Source organism: Lycorma delicatula, chromosome 3, assembly GCF_047948215.1.
Source record: "Lycorma delicatula isolate Av1 chromosome 3, ASM4794821v1, whole genome shotgun sequence".
In the NCBI taxonomy this organism is placed as follows: domain Eukaryota; kingdom Metazoa; phylum Arthropoda; class Insecta; order Hemiptera; family Fulgoridae; genus Lycorma; species Lycorma delicatula.
In genome coordinates, this window is record NC_134457.1 from 11,383,633 (window position 1) to 11,396,721 (window position 13,089).

At 31.1% G+C, this 13,089-nt stretch overlaps 1 protein-coding gene across 3 annotated transcripts in view; it reads left to right on the plus strand.

Annotated features, from left to right (window-relative positions):
* The window catches only part of kcc (solute carrier family 12 member kcc), a 352,144-nt gene that overhangs the window by 162,360 nt on the left and 176,695 nt on the right, over positions 1-13,089 (plus strand). Inside the window, exon 1 of one of the 3 annotated variants that reach the window (XM_075359406.1) lies at positions 6,737-7,189. The exons of the other annotated variants lie outside the window; for them this stretch is intronic. The gene's annotated coding sequence lies outside the window, so the exon portion shown is untranslated. Of the gene's footprint in view, positions 1-6,736; positions 7,190-13,089 lie in introns of those variants that run through there. 3 annotated transcript variants of the gene reach the window in all.

The window sequence follows — 13,089 nt, forward strand, 5'->3', positions numbered from 1 at the left end:
GATATCATTTTCCAAGTATTAGTAGTTGAATAACTCGGTTTATTATAAAGATTAAAAAAAAACTCGTAAATAAACCTACTTTATCTCCCAATTAATCTCTTTCTAATTTATTAATTCCACTTCATTTGTGAATTCATTTCAAGCAAATACTATATATATAACTAAAAGCCATCATTTTTACTACTTTGATCACGATTGGAATTTACGCTTATATGAAACTCCCAAAAACAAAATTATAAAATGTGTTCTGTTAATTTACTCTGTTGTCAAAGCCCAATGCGAGACGGTTGTTTATAACCCAGTAATTTTTGAAATTAAAAAAAAAAATTACAGTTGTGAATTGTTTCAAATGCACGGCTTACACACGCGCGCGCGCATAAGCCATGTTTTTTTTCTGTGCACACACTCACCACACATACACACAACTTAATTTAAAATATTTATATTTTTCTTTAAATGAATATTTTTTCATTTATTTAATTCAATGCTTCTTAGTAAAGTGCGCGCGCATACTGTATTTAATTCGCGCTGGTATGGCAGTAGTACTAGCGACAACGGTCGCTTCTAATTAAACTAATATAATTTCACAGCATATGACTTCTTGTTAGGTTGGCAGATTATTGATTAAAAATAACTCGTCCTAAAATCTCGGTCGAGTTTGTTAACGGCCAAAATCGGACCATGGAGATGGTAATCTGGAGTTGGAGGGGGAGGTTTTTTCGAAAAAAACAAAAATCGCTATAAATGTTTTATTAAGTAAAATATCGAATACGTTTAAAGTTCCTACTATTTTTTGGATAATGGCCTAAAACGTGTTTAAATAAAGTTTTTTGATATCAACCATTGACCCAAGAGATAGAAAAAATGGGATTTCGAAGATAAAAAAGAATCATACCTCCCTTAATACACACATTATCGAATCGATTTAAAGTGGTCGTTCGTTAGTCCTCTAAACTTACATAATACTTTTGTCTGAAACAATTTTTGATATGACCAACCCTTACGGCAACGGAAGACCAAATTGTTACTGGAATTGTAAGATGGGGCTTGTCGTACACTAAACATGTAAAACATTTTTCACATCCAACCATTGTCGTATTGAGTAAATGTAAAGTTTTTCTTAACTTTAAGATGGAATTTTTTTTTATACCCTACATAGCACCGGTGAAATCTATCTCCGCCTTCCGGCGTGCCGAATGGATTTTTTTAAAAAGTTTTCGCATCTTTTTCCCGAAGTTAGCAAGGTATTCAAAAAATTTGGCAAATAAATTATTATCCACTAATATAATTATTTAAACTATTTTCAAAATTAAGTTTATAATTTCATTGTAATAAAATAATTAATAAATTATAGTTAAAGCGAATCTTATAAACCGCTCTATTTTTTTTTTTTTTGTAATAAATTTTCTGTATTGCAAGGAAGACAACACTACACTGCGTAGAAAGTGCTTACCTTTGTGTCGGTATGATTTATTAACGCCTATATTTTTCTCGTTATAGACCAGAAATTTCTGTTGTATTTGTAAGCGTGTATATTTCTTGTTATTATATAAGTTTTAATAATAAAATATATCATTTTTAACTCAAAATTATTTCCTAAAACGTAGAAATATATTAAAAATTTACACATCGCTAATTTTAATTTTCTTATGTAATTTTGTCTTATAAAAACTACATAAGTATTTCACCTCCTCCGTTCGTTCTCTTTTAAGATTAAAAAATAAGAAAAAGTTAATATTTTTCTTAACCATTCTTTCTTTTAATTAAAATTAAATTTTCTCATCTGTGATTTTTTTTAAACATTTTTCCGGTTATTTAGTCATAATTTATTTCTTTTAGTTTATTATTACAAAGGTTTCATTACATTATTTTATTATTTTTTAACTAGATAGATATATTATTATGAAAATTGAAGAGTTATTTTGTAAATGAGAGAAGTATTTTTTATCTTTTACGTAATTTACGACGAGAAAAATTATTTCCTCTGACCTCTCGTATAACCTAACATAAAATTGCGCTCTAATCAGAGCATTACAGTTTTTATTCTGAAAGAGAATTTTTTTGTAGCTTTTTTTTAAAGGAAATTGTATCTTCTAACTTTTTTCCAGAATATTATTTTAATCAAACACATTTTTTTTCATCATTTGTTTTTATAAATTATGACTTTATACACTACACTAATTTTTCTTTTTAGTAGATGTTATATTTTTATGTGGTATAATAAAATTAAAAATATTATTACTAGTATTTAGATTTTTTCAATCTCCAATTACGTTTATCGTTGTGGATAACACAATACTTAAAAACTCTTTCTGGATATACCTCAGATTGATGTTCACTTTTAAATCTTACGAGTTTTATCTAAAACTCAGATTTATTTATGCGCTTTCAATCCCAGTCGGGTTTGGCATTTTTCAAACGCTACAAAATTCCATTTCCATATCCCAAGGACAAACCTCAAGATATGTGAAGAAAACATCAAGCAATGAAAAAACCTTTTCAGTTAAAACAATTAATGCAAACTTCTCTATAACAATTGAATTACTACTCTCATACGTATCCCATTTGTTAACGACGAATTTTACCTTTTATATTAAACATTTTAAAACATCAGTTATCGATCTAGGTTCAATGACATACCGATCAATCTTGATCAATAGGTTTTAAATTAATTAAGTTTTTGACTTGAATTTCGATTGCGATTGCTGTGCGATATGGTGTTATAGGATTAGATCATCCAAGGCCCGCCTTGGTGCTTAATTCGTCAAGATAGGCGTTTTCGAATCGAGGCCCGGTTAGCTAATACAATCGCTGTTAGGATGAGAATGGATGTGCGGAGAACTCTTTGATGGAGCTCTGGAGTGGGAGGGTGTAGGCATAGACTTCGCACCCGAAAGCGGACCAGAGCATAAAGAATTAGGATATATTTTCATTAAAGGCTTATTAAATTTGTGAATCTGATTCTTGATTTTTGACTAAATCAAGAAGACATCGAGTAAATTGGATTGTGGGATAGAATTATCGTTGTTGCGATCAACACTTGTTTTTTTTTTGGTATGAGAATAGTATTTTTGGTGTTTAAAGAGACAATTAAGTAATGATGTTAGTGTATAATCTAATTAAAGTTAGAAAGAGGAAGAGCTTTTTGTTAAACCTTCCGTGTTAGACGAAGACGCGGGGATTGCGCTTCCGCGAATCGGTTTTAAATTTGATAGTTGAGGGTTGTTAGTTATGGTAGGTATTGGTTTGCTTGGCATTTCTCCCACCGCCACCACATTTAGTCGCCCTAAAGCATATGACCGAATGTCTGTGCCACAAACGGCAACTGAGCCTCAAACAGTTTAGCGATCAGTATCCTAACATAGCTCCTAGAGCTTACGTAACAGCATGAGCGGACTAAGCGTGGTTCTATACACCATCGGCTTAGGTGTCCCAACCGCTCACTTGTCATATATTTGCTAAAATGGGCAGGCACACCCCGTCAACTACTTAAAATATATATGACATCCATAAATAAAAATTATTTCGTCTAGACAATAATTCGATGCCACGCCTAGGTAGCTGAATGCCAGCAAGTACCTGTCCACCATTTTATAGCGCTTGAAGATATAATAAATGGTTGGTGGTCAGCCATACTAGGGTTAGCTTCCCACGACAATACGGTAAGAGACTTTCCCTTAAGTAAACTACGGATGCCGGTTGAACAAAGCAACCGCATCTAGAAACTCCCACACTGTTCGACAATGCGTAAAGAGAAATGGAATACTAACATGCTAGCCGATTACTGTTGAATATTAATTCGGGATGTGCATAAGATATTTATAATAGAAAAGCATCAGCGAAGTCATTCTAACACAGGTATGGCAATGTAAATTATAAATATTACTGATTTTAACTATATTTTCCCTTAATTTTTTTTGAAGCGTAATTTATTTAAAACCAAGGGTGATAGAAAAATTATATTTACAGATCTGTAATGTACCCAAAAAAGTAATTCAAGAAATGGTATCACACTTAGAGAAACATTAATTTTTTTTTATCTATCAGTGTAAATGGTGTTTCTTGCTGCAGTCCATCGCGTGTTAAAACGGGTTTGAAATTGTTGCTGAATTGCTGTAATACATTTTGATTCAGTATAAACACAACTTTAGCGCGCTGTGAAGTAGACAAACGTTTGTGATCGGCCGTAGCTCAACAACAATAACTGATGTGTTACGGAATCAGAAGCGAATATAAAAACTAGGCCAGAAATGGAAATAATGGAGAAACTTGGATATACTACTTTCATGAAATAAGCATTACGCATGCGGAATATGAAACGCCAGGTAAAAATTTATCAAAAAAACAATATGCCAATTTATCGTGCGCCATATCAATTTATTTAAATTAATTTTTTTTATATTTCATAATTTCTCTGTAGTTAATTTTTACCTATATATATATATATATATATATAGACGGAAAAAACAACTAATAATCACCTTCGTCGACTTTAAAAGGGCCTATGATTGTATACACCGACCATCCATGCTGAATATTCTGAGAAACCTGGGCCTTCACCCTAAACTCGTAAACATGATAAAATTAACTTTAACCAATACCCAGTCCAGAGTGAAATTCAGAGCTGAACTCTCTCAACCCTTCTACATAAAAACTGGGTTGAGGCAAGGAGACGGCCTCTCACCACTCCTTTTTAACTGCGCCCTCGAATTTGTCATGAGAAAATGGTATGAAATAAATCCCAAAAATATAAAAATGGGTACTAAGAAAAACTCCATCACACTAAATTGCCTAGGATTTGCAGATGACCTCGCTCTTTTAGCAAATAATATTCAAGAAGCCAAAACACAAATCATGAGCCTTCAAAACCTAGCACAAAAGATAGGGCTTCATATCTCTTTCGAAAAAACTGAACTAATGGCCATAGATCCTCTGGTAATAGAGCGCATTACGGTAAACAATCAGAAAATTAAAATAGTAAAACAATTTAAATATCTAGGGGAAATAATAACTTATAATTTAAATGAAAAAGTGACATGGCAAAACAGGACAAATAAAATGATTAAATCCCAAAAATTAACTTGGTCAACATATAACAAAAAATGCCTTTCTGCTAAAACAAAACTTAAACATTATAAAACTGTAGTACAGCCAGAAGTCACTTACGGAAGCGAGACCCTTTTCAAAATCACTCAGAAAAACCGAATTGAAAAAATTCTGAAAATAGAGAGAAGAATTGTCAGAACGTGTATCAATAAAAAACACCAAAAAGAAGGCCGATGGTGGATTGTGCCAAATGAGGTGGTGTATCGAGAAATAGAGCCTGTTACTGATACTATGCGGAAAAAAAGAATCTCTTTCTTCGGTCATCTCATAAGGACACCGCAAACAAGACTGTCAAGAAATATCATTGAAAAGCTCTGGTTCCAAAAGCTAGAAGTAGGATGGATCAAAGAAATTAGAGAAGATATGAAAGAATTGGGAATTTCCCTGACTGACCTACAGAATAAAACTGGAAAAATTACAAAGCTAAAAGATAAAAGCATTAGATTTAAACAAAAGACAGACAAACGACAAAATACAACGAAGAGGGTGTTTACGGATGAAGAAAAGAAAGCAAGATCTGAACGGATGAAGAAATACTGGGCAGCTCGGAAGAGTAAAATAACACGCTTTTCTCAGAAAAGATCCAACTAAAATTGACTTAAGTGGTTAATAATAATAATAATAATAATATATATATATATATATATATATATATATTGAATTTCAACTAATCCGCCAAGTATACAATTAAAGAAACATTCTTACCTTTACGTATTTCCTTTTCATTACAGCGCTTTCGGGCATAAGCCCATCCTCAGTAACGTTTTCTGATTTATCTTTACCTCCATTTACACATAATACATAAACTACCAATCCACATTTTTATACTTATTACTTTTTATAACTTTAGTTATTGAGAAAAATATAAAAACTAAACATAACAGAAACTTTTGCATGTAAATAAGCATATTCTGCAAATTTTTAAAGTTTTTTATATTTTGCCCAATAACTAAAGTTATAAGAAGGATTTAAGTATAAAAATGTTGAATGGTAGTTGTATGTTTTATATGTAAATCGAGATAAAGATAGATAGGAAAAAATTACTGAGGATGGTTTTATGCTCGAAAGCGCAATAATCAAAAAGAAATAAAAGTAAGAATGTTTCTTTAAATCTGTTCTTTGCGGATTGGCTGAAATTCAATATATACAGATAAAATATATAATATATATATATATAAGCGTGACCAAGTTCTGGAATTGAAGACCTACGCTTTTGTAGAATTAAAAGATTTTATCTAATCAAGGATTCGAACCCAGTAACATTATGATACAAAACTCAGTAACATTGATTTTTATGGTAATCATGTATTTATTCCAAATAATTATTTGACGTTTATTCTATCTCAGTTATAAATTGTAAGTCTAATTCCAAGATTTAAATTACTAAAAAGAATATATTTCTCATTCTTATCCACGTTGCCAAAGAAAAAAACATTCCTTACTATAAGAAATACGGTTTAATAAATTTATAAATAACCTTTTAAGTGGTAGTAGAGAAAAAATGATTTACGTTAGAAAACAAATACTGATTATTCTAAACAGCTATGTAATGAAAGCGAAAAAACTTTTGGTGGGAGGCACTGGCCGGTTATTTTAATTCATATACTGTAGTAGTAGTATACTGCCTTAAACGCTACGTGTCTCTGGTATTTACATCTTTAGTAAATTTATTTTCTAACTACCGACCGATATCTCGATTCAGTAGTGCGGTATAAATCTGTGATGTTGTTATGTGTTAATTTATTTATATAAGAATTATTTAGATTCATTTTCGTACTTGATTAATTTTGTTTATTTATATTTTTTTCCGACGCGATTGATGTAACCGACGATTATTTATTTTAACATTATTAATGTTTCGTGTAGTTTAATTCCATTGTTTTATTTTATGTTATTTCTATATTTTAATTAAAAATAAATATCTCTTGGAATTTTTTTTTAACTGTGACTATTTTTTATAATTATAATGATGGTGGTAATTTTAGTGTTAATTATTTTTGTATTAATATTAGTTATGGCAATTTTAATGGATTGTAAGCGGATATGTATGATGGAATAATTATTTTGTTAATCGTGTAATTAGGTAATGATAAATTTTGCACTAATTAATATTTCATAAAAATAATACAGTCGTCAACATTTCAGGAAAAGTTTTCGAAAAATGTTTTAAATATTTTTATTAAATATAATGATATTCTTTAATGAGTGAAATTGTATTTAAGTTTCTTTACAAATATTCAGAAGAAAACTTATATGATGTTCTCTATTGTATCATTATGATATTCACCGTTTGCATGTCTTCTGAAAAATACCGTAAAAACAGTTATAATTTTATAAAACAATTTTTAATGTTATCCTCCTTTAAATTTAAGAATGAAACCGTGTTTATTTAGTTTTTAATATACAGTCCGTTTGAAAAGTCACTATGCATTACACTTCAGAATTATGTGATGCTTTCTGTTCTTTCGGCGTTAGCTTGGTTCCCCTGTGGATTAGTTATAAGAGCAAGATTTCGGACTTGCTTCGGCACATAAAGAAACATAAAGCGCATAAAGTAAGAAAAGAACTGAAACTTTTTCCCTACAAAGAAATGGGTGATCAACTACTGAACATGTAAAAAGACTAAATTATATTGTCAATGATTTAAACGTTTTATCGATCAAACTTCCGTAGGTATTCTCGACATTACGTTTTTTACAGATGAAGTTTGCTTTCATCTGGGAGGTTACATTAATTCCCGGAATACAAATCTTTTATATTTATTCAACCAATTTTTATAGTAGATGCTACTTTGCGTTCTTCAAGTTGCTGTTTACTAAGTGAAATGACGAAATTTTCTTAATTATAACTTTTTATTATTATTTCATTATTTTATAGAACGGATTGTCAGTAACTGATGGGTTCATAAAATAATTGAAAATGACCTCCTCCAATATCAATACAACACTGTACAGTTTCAGTTTGTTTTCAATCACTTTAAACAGCTGATGTACTGGAATGCGTTTTTTATTTCCTCAATCGTGCGTGGTCTGTTGCGATACATGTTTGTTTCGCTGCCCCCCCCCCCCACCAATATAAAGTAAACTGACCATATGAATCAGATCGGGCGATAGTATAGGCCTCAGACCCCTAGAAATGATTCGTTCACTAAAGACATTTTGTAAAAACGTCATTGATCTGTTAGCTATATGCCCTGTGGCCCACCTCGCTGAAACCAAACCTTGGTGAAATCAATCACTTCTGTGATCTGCTTAATGAAGTTTGTTAAAACAGCACAATAACGATCACTATCATAATTGCTTTAAAAAAAAAAATTGGATTCACAATGCGTGTTCTACTCACACCGACCCAGATTCCAATTTTCGCTTCGTGTAAAGATTGTTCGTGTAATTCTTAGGGATTAGTTTTCGACTACAATCGTGGGTACTTTTTCGTTTTACGCCAACCCCCCAAACTTTTTTCGAATTTTTTCACATAAAAATTACTTATTACAAGTTCTATAATAATTAATAAATAAAAAATTAGAGAAAACACATTAGCATGCTGTATTATACCGGTCATTTAAAATATTCTCCATAGTAATATATTTTACATATTAAAAATATAAGTATTATTGCTTATAATTATAGATATAAATTATAAATACAGAGTGATTTTTTAGTCCTGTTACCCAATTTTAAATGTAATTTGAGAAAAGGAAATTTAGGTGGCATAAAAAATGTATTTGTTACTTACAAAGAGATTTAATATAAAGCTATTACTTACATAATTATTAAATAATTTGCTCAAAATGCCAACCCCTTGCGGTTATCCACTCACGCACTCTCTTCTGCATATTAGTACAACCCTTTTTAAGAGTCGCATTGGAAATATTCGTGATTAAGTTTGTAATATTGACTTTAAGTTCATCAATAGTGTGAGGATTGTTTTTGAAGGCATCGGACTTAATATAGTCTTACAAAAAGTAGTCAGGAGATGTGAGGTTTGGGGACCTTGGAGGCCATAAGCCCTTGCTTATTATTCGATCATCAAAGAACTCTTGCAGAAAATCCACGGTTTCTAGAGACGTGTGACTTGTAGCGCCGTCTTGCTGAAACCAGCAATACCGTTCTTCAGGTTCCAGGAGGAACACAAATTGGCGCACAATATTCCTGTATACTTCACCGTTTACTGTATGTTCGAAAAATATGAGTCCGACTATACGATGACGAGATATCGCACACCACACACTAATTTTTTCAGGATGCAAAGACTTGTTTTGTAAAGCGTTAGGATTCTCAACCGCCCAAATTCGACGGTTTTGACTGTTCACATAACCATCGAGATATATCCAAGCTTCATCGCTAAAGAACACTGTGTTTAAAAATTAGATTCCGTTATCGTTTACGAGAGACCTAAACCGACAGCAATATTGCAATCGCTTGTTTAAATCTGGAGGCTGAAGCTCTTGGACTAATCGTACGCGATACGAATAAAATTTCAATTTTTTAGCAGTTTTCGTGGAAAGTTTTCGTAAACTTTTCCGTGGAGAATTGAGCAATCTTGTTTTCACATTCTCTAAAACGTCATCTGTCAAGCGAGTTGGTCGACCACTACGTTTTTTGTCGCAAACACTACCTGTCTCTCGAAATCGGTTTGCTAGCCTAAAAATTGACATTTTTTTCTCGCGGAGGAACACCAAAAAATTTAATTTGAAATTATTCCTTTACACTCGCGTACGATTTTGTACGCGAGTGTTCAACAATGAAATGTTGTTGTTCTATGGTAAAAGACATTCTGTTCGTAACACGACCGGAAATGGCACAAAAGTTTACACAGCTCAAGGAGAATCAATTCACACTGCAGTATTTATACCGGTTGAGTAGCGCCACCAACTTCGTGTCACAAAACAAAATTTTCCTTTCTTAGAAAAAAATTACCAGACATTAACAATTGGGTAACAGGACTAAAAAATCACTCTCTATAATCAACTAAACTTAACCTACGTTCGCTAACCTCGACTAATTAACAGTAACGTTTTCATAATTTAAATAAGAAACAATTTCAATAATTACTGAATTTATTATTTAAATAATCAAAACATTCCTGTTAGTTGGTCAAGGTTAGCGAGCGTAGATTAAGTTTGATTAAATTATTCTTATAATTTCTCTGCAAATACCTCCAAATACCCACTGATTTGGAAGAACTCTGCCTCTACTGTACTGTACTTTCTTTTTGAAAACGAGGACTCGTCTATTTCTACAGTCATTCTTGGACCATCTTTTTAAATAAATGATCAGCACACATACACCTCTTTCAGGTACATTTTCCATTTCGTTATTGCTTCACTTGACGACATTAACCTACGCTTGCTTCGCTCGTTAACCTTGACTAATGTTTATATGTAAAATATGTTAATTTTTCAATATATATATTTTAATAACTTATATTTGAACTTAATACTTTCTTATCTTTTAAATCGCGAATTTAATTTTCATTATTAAATAGTAATTATTTCTAATTTTAGTTTTAAACGGTATCAGTTGTTCCTCTTGTAGAATTAATGAAAAAAAAAGCATTCAAGGATTCGAACCCATTTACCTTATAATACAATTTGGTAACATTGTTGTAGGCTTAGTTCCAAGATATAAATTAATTTAAAAAATTATTTTAAAAGAAAAAGCCTTCTAAAATTAAACCTTTAAAAAAAATCCTGACTGTATTTATTTATATAATTGTTTTATTAAGTTTGTCTCTTCTATTTATTTGTTTTCTTTTTAATTCTTCCGGTTGTTTTGTAAATTAATTTATTTATAATTTCTTTCAATCATTCTATAATTTTGTTTTCTTTTTTATATTTTATTATTTTATAGAACTTTCAGTAAAGTTTAATTAAAAAGGATAGTTTTAAAATAACTTTTTATTTTAAAAATCTATCAAAAACTAATTTCAAACAAATCTTATTTTTTTAAAGTTAATAGGAAATCGCATTAAATGTACAATAATTTTACCATTTTTCATAATACTTTTAGCCTTCTTTATGTAGTTTTATATCCGATCACGGCAGCATACTTAAAATTTAATTTAGTAACTTTAAGTTTGCATGTTATATTAATGTTAGAAATAATTACGTAAAATGAATTATTATATTCAGAAAATAAGATTAAAATTTTGATTCGTATGTTATATCTTTATTATTCAACTTCTTTGATATATGTCCTGTAGTAATTTAGATTTTAAAATTAAAAAAATTGTACATTTCTAAAAGAAAAGCAATCGTTTATATACTCTTAATAGTCAATATTTTTAAAATAATACGTAATAATGTCTGAAAATTTGAACATTACGAACATAAAACTAATTTTTAAACCCGTATAGAGAATATATTTTTTTTAAATATCATGATATTTTTTTTAGCTGTATTACACTTTTGTAAAATTAGACATTGAAGCCTTTTGAAAACCAGTTTTGTCAACTAAAATAGTTTCGTCTTGCTTTTCCAGGTACTCCACAGGATTGCTGATTTATTGCTACTTCCACCTCATACGTTACTCCTGATTTTGTATCGTTCTCATTTTTTTTTTATCTTCACTTTTATTTCCTCTCCCGAACTTTGAATGTATGTTTTTTCTCCGGTTCATTGTAACCGCCGATGATCCGCGACTTGGTTAATCCGCTTGCTCTGTTTCTTATATTATTTATTTATTTAACTTCGTGTATCATTATAATTTTTCCCTTCAATTTTTTTGTTACACTACAATTCCGGCTGACGTTTCGTTAAACAAGTATTTTTTTTTTTTTGTCTTCAGTCATTTGACTGGTTTGATGCAGCTCTCCAAGATTCTCTATCTAGTGCTAGTCGTTTCATTTCAGTATACCCTCTACATCCTACATCCCCAACAATTTGTTTTACATACTCCAAACGTGGCCTGCCTACACAATTTTTCCCTTCTACCTGTCCTTCCAATATTAAAGCGACTATTCCAGGATGCCTTAGTATGTGGCCTATAAGTCTGTCTCTTCTTTTAACTATATTTTTCCAAATGCTTCTTTCTTCATCTATTTGCCGCAATACCTCTTCATTTGTCACTTTATCCACCCATTTGATTTTTAACATTCTCCTATAGCACCACATTTCAAAAGCTTCTAATCTTTTCTTCTCAGATACTCCGATTGTCCAAGTTTCACTTCCATATAAAGCGACACTCCAAACATACACTTTCAAAAATCTTTTCCTGACATTTAAATTCATTTTTGATGTAAACAAATTATATTTCTTACTGAAGGCTCGTTTGGCCTGTGCTATTCGGCATTTTATATCGCTCCTGCTTCGTCCATTTTTAGTAATTCTACTTCCCAAATAACAAAATTCTTCTACCTCCATAATCTTTTCCCCTCCTATTTTCACATTCAGCGGTCCATCTTTGTTATTTCTACTACATTTCATTACTTTTGTTTTGTTCTTGTTTATTTTCATGCGATAGTTCTTGCGTAGGACTTCATCTATGCCGTTCATTGTTTCTTCTAAATCCTTTTTACTCTCGGCTAGAATTACTATATCATCAGCAAATCGTAGCATCTTTATCTTTTCACCTTGTACTTGTACTGTTACTCCGAATCTAAATTGTTCTTTAACATCATTAACTGCTAGTTCCATGTAAAGATTAAAAAGTAACGGAGATAGGGAACATCCTTGTCGGACTCCCTTTCTTATTAGGGCTTCTTTCTTATGTTCTTCAATTGTTATTGTTGCTGTTTGGTTCCTGTACATGTTAGCAATTGTTCTTCTATCTCTGTATTTGAACCCTAATTTTTTTAAAATGCTGAACATTTTATTCCAGTCTACGTTATCGAAAGCCTTTTCTAGGTCTATAAACGCCAAGTATGTTGGTTTGTTTTTCTTTAATCTTCCTTCTACTATTAATCTGAGGCCTAAAATTGCTTCCCTTGTCCCTATACTTTTCCTGAAACCAAATTGGTCTTCTCCTAACACTTCTTCCACTC